Genomic DNA, 21866 nt, shown 5'->3' with positions numbered 1-21866 from the left:
TGTATTGCCATATTATAGTACTTCTTGAGGGGCTCAAGTTGAGAACGCTGCTCAGGAACAGAAAGTACTGTACATTTTTTAAACTCAGGGGTAGATGTACTAAGATGGGCCAGTCGCAGTGCAAACATACCGCAGTTTGAATTTCTGTTGCAACAATTCACAAAGTATACATTTTGTCATATGTACTAAGAGAAAATATGCTAATGAAGACAGCTGCAATATACTTTATATAAATATTTGTTCCGTCATCTTAGCGAGATTTCTAGCATTCCCTAAAAAGTCGCTCACAGCATTGCGCATGTTTAGTACATTTCACCCTAGACTGCCGACACTGTATTACATCTACCCCTCAGTCTTCATTCTAACTACATGATTTTTATAGTTACCCCCTTTTTTAATGCTGCTGGGGGCCCAATAATTTCCCTGATTGTAGCCATGGCAATGTCTCACCTATCACGAGCACTACATTTCCAAGCACCCAATAAAAATATAAAAAGGTTATTGACGGCATAAGGAAACATAGGGTTGGCACAGGTTATCTCTGCAAACATTAAGAATGATCATATTAGTCCCAAGTCTTTTTACTGCTCCTACTGCTTCCATTTTTCTGCCTGGTTCTCTGGCGCTTCTCTGTAACTGCCTTGGTAAACGCATTGCAGTCAATTCACAAAAGGCTGTAGCTGCTCTGGCTGTTGATAGACACGCATTGCAGAATTGCAAGATTTGTGTGTTCCATTTGGAAATGGAATATGAGATAGCCTTGCGGGCTTGTATGCAGTTCAGCCTTAAAGCAGCAGATGTCAGCATAACCCACAGAAGAGGAAAGTCATATATAAAAGACTGAGTGAAGGATGTGGTGGTGCTCCACTGCAGAAGGGTTTACAGGAGAAAGTCTTCATATTCTTATAGCAAAAATGAATCATCTGCGCTGGTGTGATGGGGCTTTTTTCTTATTTCTAATGGAAGTTAGTGCCATAGAATATTATAAATCACATATCAGAAATCAACCAATCACAGTAAAGTATTTGGCAAAATTCCAGTACATTTTGTCCTGTCTACAGATGTCATCCCGCACATAGAATGCTACACCTAATTAAGAACATAAGAACATAAGAAAGTTTACAAACGAGAGGAGGCCATTCAGCCCACCTTGCTCGTTTGGTTGTTAGTAGCTTATTGATCCCAGAATCTCATCAAGCAGCTTCTTGAAGGATCCCAGTGTGTCAGCTTCAACAACATTACTGGGGAGTTGGTTCCAGACCCTCACAATTCTCTGTGTAAAAAAGTGCCTCCTATTTTCTGTTCTGAATGCCCCTTTGTCTAATCTCCATTTGTGACCCTTGGTCCTTGTTTCTTTTTTCAGGTCAAAGAAGTTCCCTGGGTCGACATTGTCTAAACCTTTTAGGATTTTGAATGTTTGAATCAGATCGCTGCGTAGTCTTCTTTGTTCAAGACTGAATAGATTAAATTATTTTAGCCTGTCTGCATACAACATGCCTTTTAAACCCGGGATAATTCTGGTTGCTCTTCTTTGCACTCTTTCTAGAGCAGCAATATCCTTTTTGTAACGAGGTGACCAGAACTGAACACAATATTCTAGGTGAGGTCTTACTAATGCATAGTAAAGTTTTAACATTACTTCCCTTGATTTAAATTCAACACTTTTCACAATATATCCGAGCATCTTATTGGTATTTTTTATAGCTTCCCCACATTGTCTAGATTAAGACATTTCTGAGTCAACATAAACTCCTAGGTCTTTTTCATAGTTCCCTTCTTCAATTTCAGTATCTCCCATATGATATTTATAATGCACATTTGTATTGCCTGCATGCAATACTTTACACTTTTCTCTATTAAATTTCATCTGCCATGTGTCTGCCCAGTTCTGAATGCTGTCTAGATCATTTTGAATAACCTTTGCTGCTGCAACAGTGTTTGCCACTCCTCCTATTTTTGTGTCGTCTGCAAATTTAACAAGTTTGCTTACTATACCAGAATCTAAATCATTAATGTAGATTAGGAATAGCAGAGGACCTAATACTGATCCCTGTGGTACTCCACTGGTTACCTCGCTCCATTTTGAGGTTTCTCCTCTAATAAGTACTTTCTGTTTTCTACATGTTAACCACTCCCTAATCCATGTGCATGCATTTCCTTGAATCCCTACTGCGTTCAGTTTGAGAATTAATCTTTTATGCGGGACTTCCAAAGCTTCCAATGTTCACAAATCAAAACAAAACAAACAAAAAAAAAACACACATACCTGATAAGACAATCTTACCAAGATTGCAGAAATAGAAAAGTAAGAAATGAAACTGCTACAATCTGAACAGGGTACTATCCTTTGATGCTATGGGTGCAAGTTTCTCCGACTGCAGTTTTGTGTTTAATAAATTAATTAGTCCTCATAAAAAACAGAACTATAGATTTCAGAGACTATTGATCACACAGGAGGCTATGTAGTCCAGTGGTTAAAGAAAAAGGGCTTGTAACCAGGAGTTCCGTGGTTCAAATCCCAGCTCAGTCGCTGACTCACTCACTGTGTGATCTTGAGCAAGTCACTTAACCTTCTTGTGCTCCATCTTTCAGATGAGATGTTGTTGTAAGTGACTCTGCAGCTGATGCATAGTTCACATGCCCTAGTCTCTGTAAGTTGCCTTGGATAAAGGCTTCTGTTAAATAAACTAATAACAGTTTCCATAAATTATTTTTACTGGTCAAGCAAAGCTGAATATGATCTCAGTGTTGTATTGCTTAGGTGATATAATTAGCTAATATTAGCAGACACAAAGGAATTACCAGTGATTATAAAGTTTTGCATCACCTAGAGAACATGATTTAGATATGTTATTTAACATCATGTCATCAAAGAAACTACAGCATGATATCACAAAGGTCTACCAGAAACCATAATAATAGTACAGTATTTCATGTTGGATTTAGAAATGTCACATTTTTAAATTTTTGTCTGTTTTTCATTAAGTATATGGAAAACTTCAAAGCGGTATGCAATTCAATATGTTAACGTAACATTACTCAGCAGGTTTCATTTGACTTTATGAAGTAAAATTAGTTAAGCAATTGTGAGGCAAAACATTTGGCCATAATTGTACATGATATCTATACCCTTTGTTAAACGTTCCAGTGCTCTTTGTATTGTGATTGGAGATAGTCACAAGCTACACCCAATTAGAGAGCTGAACAGAACTCTCGAATTTCAATGAACAGGGTGTCAATAGAGATTCCTACTGAATCCCAGATCTGTACAGTTGGGTAAAGCGGTTCCTTAAAAAGACTTTCTTTGTTTTTCTGACGTATTACTTTCAGCTTCTTGGGAAGTGGTCTGGGGCAGGTTATCAGCAACTCTTCTCCATTCTTAGCTTGCACGTTTTGACAGACAATACTACTTACAGATAATTTCCTTATCTGGACTCTTCCACACAGCTGCAGTAGAGAAGAGAACAAGAACAAAACTAAAGATAAGTAAAGAAAAACACATAGCGGAATGGAAAAGGACTAAAAAGGTCTGCATTCTGTCTGTGCTATTCTTTCCTGTAGCAAAGCTTATGGAAAATGCAGGTGTGGAAGGGTGGTGGGTAATTCACTGACACACAGGACACAGAGAAGTAATTTAGGAACACCGCACAGGTGCCCAGTTTTATTATGGGAGCTCAATTTCTTTTCAGCCCGCAGAGGGCGCTGTTGTCTGTGGTCTGCCGTACCAACTATGGTAGCGACAGAGCCACAACTATACCGGGGGCGGTACAGGATACAGTGTTGCAAACAAAACAATAATCAAAAGGCGAAAGGAACAGGGAAAACAAAACACAGTAAACAAAACTACAAATAAAAGGTGCTGCGCTCGGCAGCTTCACCCCAACCGTCGCTACCCGCACGGCCCGGGTCTCCGTCCTACACTAGCGGCTCCCTCAGCCTGCTATACACCTTTTACCGGGGCTGCCCAAAGTTTTTCCCCCGCTACCGCTAATTCTTTTATTTATTTATTTTTTTCTTGTTGGGATTTCTGTCCCCGCAGTTTTTTTCTCCAGCGCTTCTGCACACCGTTTACGTCTCAGAGGGCAGACCTGAGGGAACAGCAGAATGTTAACTTATAGGGTCAGCAATTCCCCCAAGACCCGCCTCTCAGCCACTCAGAGAGAAGGAAAGTCCGCACACCCACTCTCCCACCTCTCCGTGTCACTGCCATGACTGACAGGCGGATATTGACGGGCTGCTGCCCTCTCCCTGCAGCACTATGAACACATCAGAAGAGTCAGCACAGGTCTCCCCCGGTTACAGCAGGTGATGTTTCAAGACAGTTTTGTTATGTATCCTCAAGTGTCTGGGATATTATCAAGTCCCTCAGGCATACTGTAATGGCTTGGCCATTACTCAGCCTATTGGATGGAAAGGGTTGTACACAAACCAGTCACGGTTTAAAGACATTCAGCTAAAGAGCTCTCAGATTGAGAGGTAAGCAGGTGTCTTACACGGATGTCAGTATTATTAATTCACCAGCCACTAGGAGGAGATCCATAGCGATATGGTAGTCCTCATAATAAAGCAAATCACTTTTTTACAAATTCAGTATATAACACAACTTTACATGAACATTTAAATAAAAAAAACAGATTTACCTTTGAAATTGATTAAAGCAAGTAAATATCCTCATAATCCCTTTGAAAACCAGACCCACAGTGAACATTTTAGACATCTGGAGATACCTTATCCAAAGTAACATAAGGTAGTCTAGGACTAGTGCTATCATGGTCTGTGAAACCAGCCAACAATCCGAACCATGCTCTCATAACAAAACACGTGCCGATTATAGTTGCAAAAACCAAGCTTCAATATCATCATGAGAAGACTGTGATTTTTATTTCAATGGGTATTACTGATTTTTGATAAAGTACAAGTATCACAAACTTCAAGCAAAGACTCGACAAGGCATGTGTAGTATAGTACACATTACGATCAGTAATCTGCACGGGGTCCAGTCCCAACTGGTGCATGATGTTTTTGGTACAGTTCCCATTTATAAACTCATTCACTTACCGTTAACATTTCCCTTCTAGTATAATTCATTGTCAGCCCTACTTTTTGCCTACATGTTTCCCCTGCAGTTGATGAAATGGACGTATGTCACACTTTAAATTTTTTCATAGATATCAAAAAACCATTTATCCAGTTGTGATAAAACTTGGTACTTAGACTACATTAGTATCAGATTATGGAGATGTATGGAGGTGTCCTTTTGTGTGTACATCTGTCCTGTATGTGAAACGTGCACATCTTGAGAACAGCTTATCTAATTTTGATGAATCTTGGAGTACACATTCTTTTTGTATCATGCTGAAGGCTGTAATTTTGAATTTAGCTAAGGATGTATGTTATTGACATACTTCTTGTATCCCAAAAGTGAAAAATAAACTACTTTTTACAACAGTGGTAGTTCCACAATATAGAGCTAAATCCTTTTTTCTTCCTCAGCAGGGCAGGCTGTTCAGCATAGGGTGTGTTTCCCAGTGCCTGGAGATTGGATGTTCTCCAAAAGCAGACAGTATTTTTCCTTGTAGCCAATTCCTGCTATTTACTGTGCGCGGGCCAGATCTCCCCACAGTTTTCCTGCTGCATCCGGTGTTCAGCGTTCACAAGACTTCCTGTCGCGGGGACAATAGTCAGGAAATCTGCCCCCTGTGTGATGCAGAACTCGCAGACAGAACAAAAAGGTTAATTGTTCTTAACATCCCCTTCCAGCAAAATGAACCACTCTGAGGCCTTGTGTGAGGAGAGCTCTTTGTTGTTGTATTGTCTTGCTGTCCCCATATATGAAACTAGTGTGCAAAGACAAGGGATAAGCTACACTGTAGGTGAATAAAAACATATCTGGCAAGAATCTTCTAACAATGCCTATAACATAGCACAGTACATGTGTACTTTATTGTACTACCTGGTTGATTTCATCTATACCGCCCTGGGATAAGCCACAGACACATTTTATTGGAGGATTTTACAGAACTGGGGCTCAACCTGGATTTCATTAATCATACCTTTGAGGTCAACCTGAGATTTGCCCTAAGAATAGGTGGCTGATAAAATGCAGGGAGATTATAGATGGTTTAATTCTCTACAAAACTGCAGTATCAGTTGTCAACCCTGTAATTTCAGTAGATAATTGTTTTATACTTTCCCCAGCTACTTTATACATAGTTGTGTTTACAAACTAGGCGGCTTATTTTGATTCCCTGGGGTCCGAACAGTGTTGTGATCAAGTCCACCCCACAGGGCTGAAGAATGTCTACCCTGATTGAAAGAAGGGCCATTCAAGAGGGTATTGTCCATCATTTAGGAGTATATGACAGGCATGTAACAATTATAGTTCAGACATAGTGGCCAGTGCGTCTATATTCTAGTTCAGACATGGTGGCCACTGTGTGTATATTATAGTTAGGTTTCACATGCTTTGTCACAAAGCGAAATTTGAATACACTTTCAATGAGCTTTGTATTTTATTTCCTGTGAAACTTTAATATGACTGTGATTTTTTTGCAAGTGATTTATTTATTTATTTAGTTCCAACAATACAGGTCCCTTTAAGGGGCAAAACTAATTTACAGGAGGCATAAAATGAAGCAATTCTAAAAGGAGTGACAACAATATATAATGGGTTCATAACAGCCTGTACAGCAGCTCCATTATGTTTGGGCATTTATACATGAGAGCATCAGACCGCCCCTGTCTTGACGTTATTGAGAGAAGGATGCTGCCTACAGGAGCACTATGTAACACATTTGGATTCCTGCTAGTGGTGCAGGAAAGTAGTGAATTCAAATAAAAAATGCATGCAACAGAAACACTATACCCAGATGGAGTCTGCTTTGCAGTACCAAATATGACATTGTCTTTGCAATGGACCCTGCAGGGGCTTGCTTAATATTCGCTATGCGTCGACATAGACCACTATTAGTATTTGAATTCGTCTTGCACAGTGTCTGTTAGAGTAAATTGCCAGAAAGATCTTAACTCCCTTTCCGCACTTTCTAAATGGCGGTACACAGCAGATGGTCGGCATTACACACGGTGCCAAGTCCTGCTGACACTCATGTGAAACACACAAATAATGAGAGATCTGGACCCGTCTCCCATCTCAAGAGCAGTTCCATGATGTGCAAAATCAAATATTTAGGGTGGGAAATTATTACTATAAACAGTAATGCGGCACGATGCTTGCAGTGCTGTACATCCAATGAAAGCATTTGCTTTGGGATGATTATAAAAGATGTAAGTCGATCAAGTAGACAAAACCTTTGTCTCATTCCAGCTTCTCTACTTACACTTTAGTATCCCTTCCCATTTCAAGCTACTGTAGAAACGTGCATCTCATTTTCAACACTTTGCTACCTGTTCCTTTCATTGCCCCATTCCCAACTCTACTTTTTCACACTGCTGATATTTTTGTTATAAAGGAAAAGGCAAAAAACAGCTTAGTTGCAGTTAAATTATAGTTCTGAGTAGTTTGTTGATAGCTATATATCATTAAATTGTTTTATACAGCACGTGAGATGAATAAATGCACCAGGTACAATATTTCAGGCTTAGGAAACAAACAGCATGTTTAATAAAAAAAATAACAATAATACAACAGAACTTCCATCCAAAAATGGAAACACCAATGTAAAGTCACTTAATAGGGCGTTGGGCCACTATGGTATCCCGCTCTGAAACTGGCTGCTCGCGCCCCAGGTTGAAATTTGCAGTCAATTGATCTGCAGTTGCTTGCCTGTTTTGCCTTTTACTTCAAATTAATGCACGGATATCACGATCCTGGAGTATGTGCTTCCTCCCACTGTTGCCCTTGGCTGATGATGTCTTTCCCTCGGAGTTCCATGCCGACATCACCTTAGCCACCGTTAAATACATTTAGAGATACCTGCAAATTATTTCCAGATATCTTTAAATGGAGCTTTAAATTAGACATTTAAAATGCATTTTCAGCTGTCTTTAAATCATTTTAAGACATCCAGTAAGTGAGTCCATTCAAAACATTTTCACAGGAAGTCATTTTGAGATATCTTAAAATGACTTAGAGATATCTCTAAACGAACAGGAAGTTATTTACAGATAGCTCTAAAATACAGATACAGCTATCTGTAAATCAATTTGAGATATCTCTATTTCATTTTAGATATCTTAAAATGAAATTAAGATATCTTCAAAATGGTTTACTTACAGATATCTCCAATCAATTTAAAGATATCAGCAAATGATTTACAGACATCTATTACTATTTGAAGATATCTCAATGATAATTTGGCTTGACATACAGACAGCTGCAGAGTAACTTTTGCACACCTGTCCTGTGCGCGCGCGTGTTAGTTTCGACGGAGCACTACCGTGCTCGCCCACGTCACCGCTCTTTGAACTTGACTGCATCCATCTGCTGTGCTGCGGCAATCTTGGCTCGTCCTCGATTCAACTGAAGTCTGTGCGCGCTCTGGTAGGTCGGAGCTGGTCAGAACGTTAAAAAAAAAGAATACGTTTTTTGACTGGAGTACACTACGCACTGGTAAAGAAACCCGTTTTAAAAGAACGTTACAAATTACAGAGGTAAGTAAGTTATTTTTAAAAAGTTGTAGTTTTAGTAGTAGTTCAATGCATTCTTTCTGTTCGCAGACGAATGCAATGCAGTGATGTCTAGTTTCCCACGTTCGTCGGCAACAAACGTGTTTAAGGATACTATGAAAAAGCACGTTGTTTTGTTTGCTTGTGTTTATGATTTAAGCAGTAGAAAAGTTGTGTCAGAAACTACCGGTACGTTTGCATTTATAGAAGAGTCCCCGTTTTCGATGTTTTGTATTGCTAGTTTAATTATTACGACTTGTATAAGAGGACAATAATACTTGCCAGTCAAACGTTTAAGTTGCTTCCCAAGTTCAGTTTTGCATAAATGAGAAACTTGAGATATTTCCTTTTTTTTTCTCCCCATAGTGTTTTGACCATTGTTTGTTAACATTAGTAGCTACAGGGGTGGAGAGTACAAACAGCCTGTGTGAGGAATTGCATGCAATAATAGAAACTGTATGTTCACAGGATTGCAGAGGGATGCTGTTGAAAGAGGAAGTTCTATTGCTAAAAAAAAACAAAAAAACTTGGGAACGCTGAGGGGAAATTCCATTCTATCCGAAAATAAATGAGATACCAATTTCAGTTAATTTGGGGTATTCTAATACAGGACGGAACACACAATTGCTGTATTATTGAAATAATCGTTTTATGTTTAATACCATGTTAGTATGCAATTTTTTTTACTTAGTTTGTGATTGGCAAATACAACTTTTCCATTTTCCCCTAACAGCACTGGTGTTTTGTATACTGTAAGTAACCGTTGATAAATTTGCATGGTTGCCTGATAGCAATACACAAATAATACCGACGTACAGCATTAGAATAACAGGTGTAAGCCTTATTGATACTTTACTTACTGCAGTGCATACAAGCAAGGCTTTTTTTCTATAATTATAAATTTTTAGTGACGTTTTGGCCCCAGTTCTGCTGAAAATGAACCATGTTTTTGGTAGAGCACAGATGTAATGCTATATTCCAGAGTGAAGCGAATGCAGTCAAGTAAGTGTTGATGGGAAGCCTTGGAGGGTAGTGTATGTCATATCATAATAATCTAAGGAAAGTTTGAGAAGAAAGGCTAGCAGTGTGGAGTAGTGGTTAGGGCTTTGGACTCCTGACCGGAGGGTCGTGGGTTCAATCCCAGGTGGGGGACACTGCTGCTGTACGCCTGAGCAATGTACTTTACCTAGATTGCTCCAGTAAAAACCCAACTGTATAAATGGGTAATTGTATGTAAAAATAATGTGTAAAAAATAATAATGTAATTGTATGTAAAAATAGTGATATCTTGTAACAATTGTAAGTCGCACTGGATAAGGGCATCTGCTAAGAAATAAATAATAATAGTCCCTTCCTTGCACTCTTGCAGGTACAAAGGAGATCTAATTTAATAGGACAGCTTATAATAGTTTTTGAATGTTTCTAATGATTCTGCCACTTCACCATTCCATGTAATTGTAAGCATAAAAAAGGGCTTTCCACTTTTAGTTCTGAACAGTACCCAGCTTCTGTTTCTGCCCACTTGACCATCTCTCAGTACCTCTAAATGTGAAGTAGTGACCTGAAGTTAACTTTATCAGACCATTTACGATTTGAATAAGCCCTGTACCCTGCCCCTTGTGTATTTCTGTCTGTCTGGAGAAGAAATCAGGGTCATTATTTCTGTCAGTTATAGGTGCAGCGGACAGATATGTTTAGTAATGTGAAATAATAATACTTTCTGTTTTTTTGTTTCTGTGAAAGCTTGTGACTCACTGTAACTTCATAATGGTGAGGAAGAAAACAAGCATATTTTTACAGTGAGCCTTTCCCCCAAAACACTCTGAGCGTTAACCCACTGCAACTGCTCATTGTTGTCATTTGCTAAAGGGCTCGGTTAATCTGAAGCCAGCCTTACTCTTCTGGTGCCTCAGTGTTGTTCTGTCCCCTGCCACTCCGTGGTTTGCTCCCACACAGCTGCACTCCTCAACAGTTGCCAGCAGCCAGTGCTGCATGTTCAGGAAACAGAGCAGAAGGTGGCCAGGGTGCTCGCTGTCAAAGCTACAGTGGAAGCATGCCGATTGTATTGCTCTTAGGTTTCAAATTACTCAACGTGTTTGTGTGTTCTAAAGTAGGCTTTAGGAATTGTTTGCCTCGTAGCCTAGCAGTGTTCTCACCACCCATTTTGATATTTGTCTCTTTGGGGTCAGTATATCTGAACAGTGGAATATCTGAACTCTGTCAGCACTTTACAGTTGAGACTATCCTAGGATAATAAATGCAATTGTCTCATACTGAAAATACATGAAAAAGGGCATCACTACTGTATTAGTATATTAAATTAGTTTAAGGATACAGGTCATAAGAACATTTATGTGGTAGAGGCTTAAAGGATCCCATTGATTGACCATAAACAGCATGGCTAGGTAACCCATTCCATACCCTGACACTGTGTAAAGATGTGTCTCCTGCCCTTTGTCTCCACCTGATGTTCCACTTTTTTCTTAGTGCTGTGCTTAAAGCACTGGTTCTCAAACCATGATTTTGATGGCCTCAGAGTGCGGTAAAGAAAAATAAAGAAAATATACACCTATGCATAATGCTACTTCACATTTCTTTTCGTGTATCTCTATAATAAGGCCGAAGTTTTTCATACAAAAAACACTTTTTTTGTTCCATTCACATGCTGCACAGTTCTCAGCTAAGTGTAAAACTGTAACATTCCAGAATAGGTTGTGAAGACCTTGCATTGGCCCACTGAATTAACCATAAAGCAAGGGTTGTCACACAGTAGTTAAACCTATACATTTGTTCTTGTGTGTATTTCAGGCAGAAACAGTACAAAAATACACATCACGTTGTTTTTTTTATGTTGCTTGTTTTGTTTTTTTAATCCCTGCAATTGTACTTTCTTTTCAGAAAGCAATAGAATTACTTATCCTTTTTTTATAGCTGTACACACAAGTCATATTTAAGAAATAAATGTGGAAAAGTGGGGAATTGTACAAAGAAAAAAACCTCACCATTTTGTCACCACGTTGTGATACGTAGTTCATATATCTATCAACTATCTAATTTATGGCAGACGCAGACATGGATTTTTGCCTGTGAATTCATGTGCAGCAACATTCGTTCAAATATTCAGATATTATTTTCTTTAGTGCGGAAAAACTATTGCTCAATACCTCTGTTTTCACGTCGCACTGCTAAAGCCTGCTGTCGTTGATCAACACTGACAGAGAGTGAAAGAGGTTGAGAAGGCCAAAATAAAACCTGATCAGAATGAAAGCTGGGCCAATACATTTGCTGTGATTATATTGATGTTGATGCTGGTCAATAGCAGCTAACAGAAACAGAAGCAGTATGAGGAATCGGAATGCGCTGAATGAAAGCTGATTAAAGTATAGGTTGATTAAGAGAGGAGTTTCTGGGGGGCTGCTGTACCGCACAAAATCCCGCTGGTGGATGCATTAGAGAACCGTTGCCTTAAAGTATAACTTTGTCAACTTTCTCCAAGGCTACAATGGCCTTTTTGAATTGTGGGGACCAGAATTTGACACCGTATTCTATGGTAAGTACGGTCTCACTAGTGCATCATACAACCTCATCATCGTAACCTTCTTTGTACCCTGCACTTTTGACTATATAGCCAAGAATTCTGTTTGCCTGAGTAATGAGTTTATTACAACACCTAGGTAATCCTCGTGGTGGGCTGTTCCAGTTCTGCAATACCCATTTGGTATTTGAATTCTGCGTTCTATGATGTCACCCTCTCAGATGTTCCATGAGGGGCCGCAGGCTGCAGTCCCATCAGTTCTATGATGTCACCCTCTCAGATGTTCCATGAGAGGCCTCAGGCTGCACGCCCATCAGTTCTATGACATCACCCTCTCAGGTGTTCCATGAGGGGCCTCAGGCTGCAGTCCCATCAGTTCTATGATGTCACCCTCTCAGATGTTCCATGAGAGGCCTCAGGCTGCACGCCCATCAGTTCTATGACGTCACCCTCTCAGATGTTCCATGAGGGGCCGCAGGCTGCAGTCCCATCAGTTCTATGATGTCACCCTCTCAGATGTTCCATGAGAGGCCTCAGGCTGCACGCCCATCAGTTCTATGACGTCACCCTCTCAGATGTTCCATGAGGGGCCGCAGGCTGCAGTCCCATCAGTTCTATGATGTCACCCTCTCAGATGTTCCATGAGAGGCCTCAGGCTGCACGCCCATCAGTTCTATGACGTCACCCTCTCAGATGTTCCATGAATGGCCTCGTGCTGCATGCACATCAATTCTGCCGAGCGCTCAAACGAAGATGGTTTGAAAGTTTGTCGGGAATTAATTTAATTACATTTTGCAACACTTTTTAAAAATGTCGACAAACAAAATACTGCCACTAGAAGACTCGCCCACTGAGGTAACGGGCAGCTAAAGAAGAAAAAAAAAAAGCTCAAAAGCTTCTGTCCTGGCCTTCGAAGCAAAAATAAGCTGATCGTCTGCTGGTACTTCGGTTGGATATACTGGGCCAGGAGCTATTGAAACCTCTAGGGGTTTTAATATTGAGACTGACAAAGCCGTGCTCTCAACTGATAACAGGTTGTTCCCTTCGGGAGTGGGATGTAAAGAAGTGCAGGATAGTATACTGACTTTGAATAACCTGGGCTACAGTTTCTGTGTCCACTGCTTCCCCAAGTTTGGAATCATCTGCAAATGTAACAATATTACAGTGTGTTTCTTGGTCCAAGTCACTACAGTACAAGTATTTGTTCACTGTTCATAATACTGTCGATTTGAACCGGCCCCTTGAACGTCTTCTTTCCCAAGCAAAATCCTTTCACATGGATCTCAAACGGCACATTCCTTTCATAGCTTTCATATATAATGAGTTATTTTCCCTAGGGAATCGTATACAGAGGAAACACACTCCAGCTGTTCCATGGTTTCTGAAAGAGCATGTGAGCCAGTGAAAGAGATGAGATGAGCTGTAACTCTCTTCAGAGCCCCCCCCCCATCTCTCCTCTACCATGTAGCTGCCAGGGAAGGCATTTTCCAGCAGTTTTTAAATTTTTCGGATCATTAGTGTCTCCTGACTGGTGCAACTGTACGGTTGTACGTCTCGGAGTGCTTCCACAGGTTGGGTCCATCACAAAATAAACAAAGATGTCCACACAACGCCAGTCACAGCCAATTTGATCCTGTTCTATTTGCTTATTGTCGGGATTGACAGATTGGTCCTGCATACTGAATTTTGAGGTGCTCCTGGCTAGATGACTACCAATCAAAATGTGTCCACACAAAATGAATTAGGCAGGATTATACTTAATACAGTAGGCTATTGACTATAGTTTTTAAGTAAATAAAATCGCAACCAAGATCTTTCTGTAGTACCGATTCATATGAACATAATCATTTTCAAAGGATGACTCGTTTTATGAATCTCTTTTTTTTTTTTTTTTTGTTTCTTTACAGAAAAATAATTGTTTTACATTTACTTCATTTATAAATGCAATTTTCTCAAGTCTACACAATGGTCTTGAGAAGAAATTATTCAGAATAGTCAACAAGTGAAATGTATAGTATTTTCTGTTATGTTTCTGAAAGTGGGTGTAGCGATACACTAATGTCACAATGCAATACTTACCACAAATATAGTACAATGTGTATCACAATACATGTGATGGGCTGTTTGCATGATGCACAGTAAGATGAAATGATCGATCATTTAATGTATTTTGTTAATAATTTGTATACCTATAAATGTACCATAGCCAAATTACTGTATGTAGTTTATAATGTTAAATATAAATGAAATATGAATAATACAATGCAATTTCTAAAAAAAAAAAGAAAATGTAGATTTATAAATTGCATGCATTTTATAAAATAAAGGTTTTCAAAGTGTAGTGCAACCTGATTGACTTTCTTTTTTCTGCACATTGACCATCTGCATGGTCTGCCATTGGTAAGAGAGTAGACAAGCCCTGTATGACTGTGGTTGTGGACCATGTCTGGTTAAACCCAGTTTAGTTCATAAATATCTGTACTTCCCTGTTTTCCCTAATGGGCTGGGGTAATGGAGAAAATATGGATGGTCAGTATTGATTGTTTTATTCCAACTTTAAGCTTTCAGGAGCCGTAAAACCAGCATACCTGATGGGGGAATTTATTAAGCCAAAAGACTGACTGTCTGAGATGATCTTGTTTCACCTTACATTGCATTAAGTTTGCTTTGTCAGTGACGGAGATAGTAGACGTAATTGTATGTCTGCACAAAAGCATTTTTTAAATATTCAGTTGTGATGAGACTGCACATTCTACATCCTACTGTAATTATTAGAATCTACACTCCTGGAAATGTGCTCTTTGTTAATGTAAAAAAAAAATCTGAAGCTGTTATACTTTTAAAACACTATTAACTTGCAAAATCGTGTCATTTAAAAATGCTGTGTATGTACAAAATCTGTGGAATCTCTGTCAAAATGTTTCTGTTTTTTGTTCAAATGCACTTTATCAATATAAGGAAGACCCCTTGTTTGTAATTTACATTGGGAGAGTATAAAATGAAGGTCAAGATGGACTGTAGGCCGTTTGATATCCTGTGACAGTTCCCATTGTAGCTTTTTGAACCCTATATTCTCTCCAGTGCATGGGGAAGGGGGTTCTCAAGCCCAGCACAAACGGGGTCAGCTGTATTACTGCTCTGCAGTCCTGAATCTCACAGACCAGGGCTGGGAAAGATTCACTCTGGGACACAGACATAAGCGACCAATTGGATCACAGGCGTCGGAAGGACATTTTTTGTCCCTCCATTCCCAGTGGGAGTGTAGTCAGGAAACAAACATTCCTAAATATCTGGTCATCATCTTTATTTAGCCTCTCAACAGACAGGTTCCCTATCGGTCTGGGATCATGGGAACACAAGCATGGCCAGTATTGATTGTGTTTTAGCCCACAACAAATTACTTTTTCAGGAACCAGCTAAGGCATACGTGATAGGATTTTATTAAGCTGAAAGACACCCCACTGGATGCACTGTTATCTTCTCTTGCATTCTCATTTTTGAGGCGTGCTAACCAAGGCTTTTGTTCTTTTGCTTCATTAAAAAATGGTTGTGCACTGAGCTTGTCTGTCATCAGGACGTTGTGGACTCGATAACTGCCTTGATTTTCACCAAACCTGTACCATACACTCCTGGTCTCCTATAGATGTTTCGGATTGCCTTTGGCTAGAATGTGTTTGATACACATATTTAACCTTTCACTTATTGGTACATAACCAAATGTGCCCCACATTAACTAGCTCAGCGATTCTTTTTGGTGACATTTGAAAAACACTTCTAATTGCAATCTTGTGGCAGAGTAGGGGGAGAAAAGAGAAAAATATAGTCCAGGGGTTTGATATATGACTACATCCCCCAGAATCCCTTGAGGGCTAACTGGCTTTTGATCCAATAATGAAGTGCACCTGGTCCAAATATAGTGTATAAAACCAGGTCTGAAATGCTTGTTTGAGGAGTGTGTGCAGCATGTGAAAAGACCATATGTGGAACTGTTACTGGTGGTCAAGGCTGGCTTGCGGCAGAAATGGCAGCCCAGACACAAGAACAGCGTTTTAAGTGCTTTCTGTGCACTTTTAATAAATTACAAATAACAATAGACAGGAACAAAAGTCTACCTGCAGAACTGGACAGGTAAGCCATTCACCGGTTAAATCACACAACTTTCACGCAGTGCCTTACTTTTCTGTCTCTTCACATGCTGCACACTCTCCTCAAACAAACATTTCAGACATGGTTTTATACACCTCTCTAATGGGAGCATGCATATATATATATATATATAATCTATCTATATCAAATCAAGTATTGTATTTATCTAGGTATTGGGCTTGTTGCATTGCAACTAGAAGCCGGATGAGTGTACAGTAACACCAGCAGTGCCATCTCAAGAGCAGGACGTATTTCAGAAACAAGGTTGTGTTCTGCTCTGCAGTTGCTTCTGTGGAACTCCTCTGTACACTCTGATTAGCCCCAGTCTTGACTCTCCCAATTGTTGCTGTCCTGATCACTTTGTAACCACTCTGTAGATTGATTGGCAAGCTGCTAATTCACAGGGTTTAAGGCCCACGCGCCTCCCTTATCCCGTGTAGTTTGTATTCTAAGGCGCTGGAAGTAAAGAAATGATCCCTGAGGCTACAAAACCTGTCACCATGGCAACCAACAGTAGGCAGCAAAGTTGTAAACATCAAACCTGGAATTCAACTTGTACATGCTGTCCCTCTGAAATTTCTGACAGCAAGTGGTAATATTAATGTGCTTGTGAAGTGAAATTATGTACTTAAACAACAGTAAATAACTTTATTTTTACCCATCCTTGTTAAAGCAATTGCTACTAGCAAAATGATGCCATTCCTCTTAAAGGATGTGTACTTCTATCCTGCACTTCAAAGTCTCAAATGTCCAATTTTGAAAAAAACTAATTGTAGTAACCTTGTATTTGTGTTTTTAAACATGATATATGGAACTACACTTGATTTAAATACATCTCTGTTTGCAAGCCATGCTTTCAGTTAGTGTTTGCACTTGCTTGGTCATTTTACCTGAAGGATGAAATTGTCCCCACCCCTCTTCCTTCCCCTATTGACTGACATGCCTTCAGCCAGTAACATGCTTTGACCCTGAAGACACTGCTGAGGCGAAATGACTCGATGTTCAAGTGCAAACAAATAACCTGTGAATTAGAAACTGAGATCTTCCTTTAACCTACCAGATATCCTGTTTTAAAATGATAATACATGTGTGCTGTGACTTGTGTTTCTTTGAAAACTGCACATTCCAGTTTAGCGAGCCTAATGGAAGTACAAAAACAGGTCAATTGTATGGAATTATTTTGTTAGCTACAATCACAACTGGGAGGACCATATCTTATAAAATCAGTCTTTTGAGACCACATGAAATGTGCGCTGGCTTTTCAGATTGCATTGTAGGTACTATGCGCTCCAAGTGGCTGTCATGCTCGGGTCCCTGTACTGCCAAGTATCTTGTCAGCTACTGTTGGATTTGTATTAATATGATCATTCTTCTTTTCTGTAATAATGATTCAATCTCGATATGTGAATAAACCAAACAGTAATTAACATTCATCACATTTTATTCTTCCACCATTATAACATAGTAATTAAGATTAAACAATAACATCTCAAACAAGGACATTGACATTACTCTGTGTTCAGGGTTCATGCTACTTTTATTCCAGTGATTAATATTAATCCTATTATATTGTAGACCGATATATAAAACTGCGACAACTTCAAAACATTAGTTTACAGTTGATAGCCTAATACAGAACAAACACAATATTTACTTGTCTGGACGACCCCCCTGCCAAATTAGAATGTTGCTGTTGGAAACGCAGTGAGCTAATCTTCACTTCGGACTCTTCTTCGGATTAAATGTGTGCCTCGCATTCCTGTTTCTGTGCCAGAGTGTTTTGACACATACAGTATGGTCATGTCAGCATCTTGCTGGCTTCTCTGCAGGTTACGCATACCTAACTCTTAAATGTAAACTTATTGTTTAGCACACAAGGGCGGCATCCAAACAGCAGAGGTTTTACAGATGAATAATTGTAACAATGTGTTTTCAAACACATACACGTTATACAAGGTAAATGTTATACACAAAAACGCTTAAAACACACAAAGTAAATGTTGAAACTTATTGCAGCAACTTGTATACAACAGCATCTCCTGATTCCTGGTTGACGCTAACTACAAAACTGGCTATCGTGGTAGGGTTTGTCGATCCTTCTTCTCGGGAGGAGGGTTTACCTGAGCTGGCTGGTTTATGTGGAAGACGTTTCCGATCTGTTCCGTACAGAGCACAATGGAAAGCACATGTCTTAATGGGTCCCCAGTGGTTACGCAGGGGTTACGCTCGCAGGTTACTGCTCACTGGTAAATCCATCTCCGTTACATATGCAGCCTTGCTTGAGAAGCTTCTGTGTGTTGCGTGCAAGGGGTTGCGTGTCGTTTTTCATTTTTGTGACTTGGTGAGTTTTTGAAACAAGCATAAGAATGAAGACAAACTTGGTGGCCTTTTAATGTGTTCAATACCTTTTATTAGGCACACGCTTTGAAGCCATTTCCCCCGTCTTCCAATCGTTATTATTAGGGGTGTAGCATTGTACTGTGGTATTTTCTTTACATGAGAGATTGCATTGTAACAGAGATATGTATTGTTTGCATTGCGATACTCAAGCAGAAGCACAACATACAACATTGTGGTGCTGTACACCAAGTAGTTCTTGAATGAAGAGTATGTGTATTTAATAGTTGACTGCAGTACATAGTCTTGTAACAATATAGCCCTGCATTAAATAATGATTTGATCAATAATCGCATGTATCATATTGTGATATTACTGTATCGTTCCACCCCTACAGGTATTGTGGGCTTAAAAAAAAAAAAGAATATATGCATTTATATTTAATGGATGCTTCGCTGTCATCACTGTTATAAAATTGTGGATGTGTGTGAAAAGATTGGCAACCACCCATAATGTACACATGTACTGTAATACAGTATGCGTGAAGCTTGCCTACACACATGGAAGCACAGCCGTGCTTCTTACAAAGCATTTCATGTTTAATCTATGAATCTTTCAGTTGAGAATGTTTGAAAGATTTCCAGGCGTTGAAGCTTATATTTGTTCTTTGGCTTTGAAGTACTCTACCCTTAGATTTATTTGATCTATGTATCAGGCAATGCTTTCACTCATCCCATTGCCTGGCCTTTCCATACAGTATCTGATCTATCTTCTCAGGCCTATTTTATTTTATGTTTCAGACTTCTGTGTTTACAGTAGCTGTTTCTGAATACAATTGTCTTCCCATGTCCCTCAGGATTAACACTTTTTTCCATTTGCAGATTAAAAATAAGCACACTTGCACAATCCTTCATTATGCTGCCTATTCCAGTGATTGTGTGTTGCTTTTTCTGTGAGGAATGTGTGAACGAGTCCCTGGGAACAGACCCACTAATAAGAATACTTGTTGAAAATAGGCAGGTGTGAAAAAATGCTGTAAAGTAAGAATGCTTTCAAAAATAGACATGTTAATAGATTATATTCATCAATTAACTAAATGCAAAGTGAGTGAACAGAAGAAAAATCTCAATCAAATCCATATTTGGTGTGACCACCCTTTGCCTTCAAAACAGCATCAATTCTTCTAGGTACACTTGCACAAAGTCAGGGATTTTGTAGGCATATAGTCAGGTGTATGATTAAACAATTATACCAAACAGGTGCTAATGATCATCAGTTCAATATGTAGGTTGAAACACAATCATTAACTGAAACAGAAACAGCTGTGTAGGAGGAATAAAACTGGGTGAGGAACAGCCAAACTCAGCTAACAAGGTGAGGTTGCTGAAGACAGTTTACTGTCAAAAGTCATACACCATGGCAAGACTGAGCACAGCAACAAGACACAAGGTAGTTATACTGCATCAGCAAGGTCTCTCCCAGGCAGAAATTTCAAGGCAAGCTCTTTTGAAGAAGCACAAAGAAACGGGCAAAGTTGAGGACCGTAGACGCAGTGGTCGGCCAAGGAAACTTACTGCAGCAGATGAAAGACACATCATGCTTAGTTCCCTTCGCAATCGGAAGATGTCCAGCAGTGCCATCAGCTCAGAATTGGCAGAAAACAGTGGGACCCTGGTACACCCATCTACTGTCCGGAGAAGTCTGGTCAGAAGTGGCCTTCATGGAAGACTTGCGGCCAAAAAGCCATACCTCCGACGTGGAAACAAGGCCAAGCGACTCAACTATGCACGAAAACACAGGAACTGGGGTGCAGAAAAATGGCAGCAGGTGCTCTGGACTGATGAGTCAAAATGTGAAATATTTGGCTGTAGCAGAAGGCAGTTTGTTCTCCGAAGGGCTGGAGAGCGGTACACGAATGAGTGTCTGCAGGCAACAGTGAAGCATGGTGGAGGTTCCTTGCAAGTTTGGGGCTGCATTTCTGCAAATGGAGTTGGGGATTTGGTCAGAATGAATGGTCTCCTCAATGCTAAGAAGTACAGGCAGATACTTATCCATCATGCAATACCATCAGGGAGGCATGTGATTGGCCCCAAACTTATTCTGCAGCATGACAACGACCCCAAACATACAGCGAAAGTCATTAAGAACTATCTTCAGCGTAAAGAAAAACAAGGAGTCCTGGAAGTGATGGTATGGCCCCCTGATCTCAACATCATCAAGTCTGTCTGGGATTACATGAAGAGAGAGAAGCAACTGAGGCTGCCTAAATCCACAGAAGAACTGTGGTTAGTTCTCCAAGATGTTTGGGCCAACCTACCTGCCGAGTTCCTTCAAAAACTGTGTGCAAGTGTACCTAGAAGAATTGATGCTGTTTTGAAGGCAAAGGGTGGTCACACCAAATATTGATTTGATGTAGATTTTTCTTCTGTTCACTCTCTTTGCATTTTGTTAATTGATAAATATAAACTATTAACATGTCTATTTTTGAAAGCATTCTTACTTTACAGCATTTTTTCACACCTGCCTAAAACTTTTGCACAGTACTGTATCTTGGTGGGAAATATAGCTTGCCATGTCACTCCTAGTTTATATTAGGGCTTATTTATGTCTTCCCATAAAATGTACCTTTCTTTTGGTATATAACATGCCAGGGTTCAATTCAGGCTTTAAATCTAAACATAATATGTTAGCCTTATTTAAAAAAAAATAAAAAATAATAAAAATAGAAAATCATCTCTAGATTGTTTTGCTGCTCCCCATGAGAAACACAAGTACAGATAATTCCAGTGCTACAGCACTATCATTTCACTTTCTGTATTGCAGGTTCTAAGACACTGGCTGATCTCTGCGTTCTTTGCATCCCATACTTCCACTGTAGGTATTCATTCATTGAAACTTTCTTTTCATCCTGCTTGTTGTGGTGCACAATCAGGTGTTTAAACAGAGGGCCCTACTAAATCTTAAACATCACAAATCAGACCAAACAGAGAGTTTAATCCCTACGTGGCTGTCAAAATAGTATTTGTACTGTCAACGTCAGGATTGATGTGCGGATGCAACCATACATAATTAAATCGTAGATCATGGAGAGGGAATTGCCTTAAGTTTGGGTCTGAGTTACTGTGCATGGAGTTGCGATTGATTCACGGTTTGCTATCAGTAAATAACCGTAGTTTGCCATTTCCATTGATTTAAATAACAAAAGCACTGCTTATTACTGTAG

General features: G+C 39.6%; 1 protein-coding gene across 7 annotated transcripts in view; it reads left to right on the top strand.

Annotated features, from left to right (window-relative positions):
• The window catches only part of LOC117425525 (kazrin-like), a 321926-nt gene that overhangs the window by 31293 nt on the left and 268767 nt on the right, over positions 1 to 21866 (top strand). The window contains exons 1-2 of one of the 7 annotated variants that reach the window (XM_059002568.1): positions 8391 to 8610; positions 21467 to 21517. The exons of 5 other annotated variants lie outside the window; for them this stretch is intronic. The gene's annotated coding sequence lies outside the window, so the exon portion shown is untranslated. Of the gene's footprint in view, positions 1 to 8390; positions 8611 to 21466; positions 21518 to 21866 lie in introns of those variants that run through there. One more of the 7 variants, XM_059002567.1, reaches the window with a different exon arrangement.

This window comes from Acipenser ruthenus, chromosome 27 (genome assembly GCF_902713425.1).
Source record: "Acipenser ruthenus chromosome 27, fAciRut3.2 maternal haplotype, whole genome shotgun sequence".
Taxonomy (NCBI): domain Eukaryota; kingdom Metazoa; phylum Chordata; class Actinopteri; order Acipenseriformes; family Acipenseridae; genus Acipenser; species Acipenser ruthenus.
This window is presented reverse-complemented; position numbering and strand designations above follow the sequence as displayed.